We start from the raw sequence: 1,134 nt of genomic DNA, 5'->3' as shown, positions 1-1,134 counted from the left end.
CAAGTGGTGTGGTGGTTAAGGTGCTAGACACTCCCACATGCCGACCATGGGTTCTGTTCTGGACATGGAGGTTTGCTTTCTCACTTTCTCTCTCTCTCTCATCTCTCTCTGGTCAAAATAAATGAATAAAATAAAATAATTGATTAAAAAAAAGACTATCTACTTCTTAAAAAAGAAATGAATTGTAGTGTGGCCATCCCCACTGGGGGGTGGTTTCTCTCTCTCTCTCTAAGTCTCCAGCGAGTGCATGTGCCCTATAGCAAAAATCTCTCTAAAGGGGCCAGTAGGTGGCATGGTGGACAGAGGTGCTGAACTCCCATATGGCCAACGGCGGTTTGAGTTCCAGACCTGGCGGCTTGCTTTCTCGCTTTCCTTTTCTCTCTCTCTCTAGTCAAATAAAAAATAAAATAATAATGACAAACTGGGACCAGCAGATAACATAATGGCTATGTCGCTGGACTCCCATGTAGTTGACCACGGTTTGAATCCTGGACCCAGTGGCTTAAACTCACTCTGGGCGCGTGTGCGTGTGTGCCCAAGATCCCGAGAGGAGAATGGAGGAGAAGGGATTGCGGCGTGACCATCACTTTTTGCCCTATAGCGAAAACCTCTCAAAAAAAAAAAAATCAAAGAAGACAAATTGAATGAAATAAATACTTCTTAAACATCTCTCTAAAAAAAATACAGTAAGTTTCAAATAAGAATCTACTTGAAAAGTTCATGGAAAGTGGAATTAATGTACAAGCTTATTTGCTTGTTTGGTGCAAATATTAAAAAAAAAAATCCATGGGGACCAAGCAGATGGCGTAGCACACTGTCAGGAAGGCAATGCCTTCACGTGCTAGACTCCCATGTGGCTGACCATGGTTCGAGTCCTGGACCCAGTGGCTTGAAACTCACTCCGGGCACATGTATGTGCATGCCCAAGATCCTAGGAGGAGTGGGGAGGAGAAGGGATTTGTGGCATGGCCATCTCCCACGGAGGGTGATTTCTCATTTTCCTTCTCACTGTCTTTGTCTCTCTTTTTTCTCCCCTGAGGAAGTACATGTGCCCTATGGCAAAAATCTCTTAAAAAGAAAATATAATACAGTGTAATAGTGCACTTTCCATGACCTTGTTGAAGAACCCTCATA

The sequence above is a fragment of the Tupaia chinensis genome, unplaced genomic scaffold (genome assembly GCF_000334495.1).
Source record: "Tupaia chinensis unplaced genomic scaffold, TupChi_1.0 Scaffold000477_1, whole genome shotgun sequence".
NCBI classification, from domain to species: domain Eukaryota; kingdom Metazoa; phylum Chordata; class Mammalia; order Scandentia; family Tupaiidae; genus Tupaia; species Tupaia belangeri.
Note: the sequence above shows the minus strand (reverse complement) of the source record.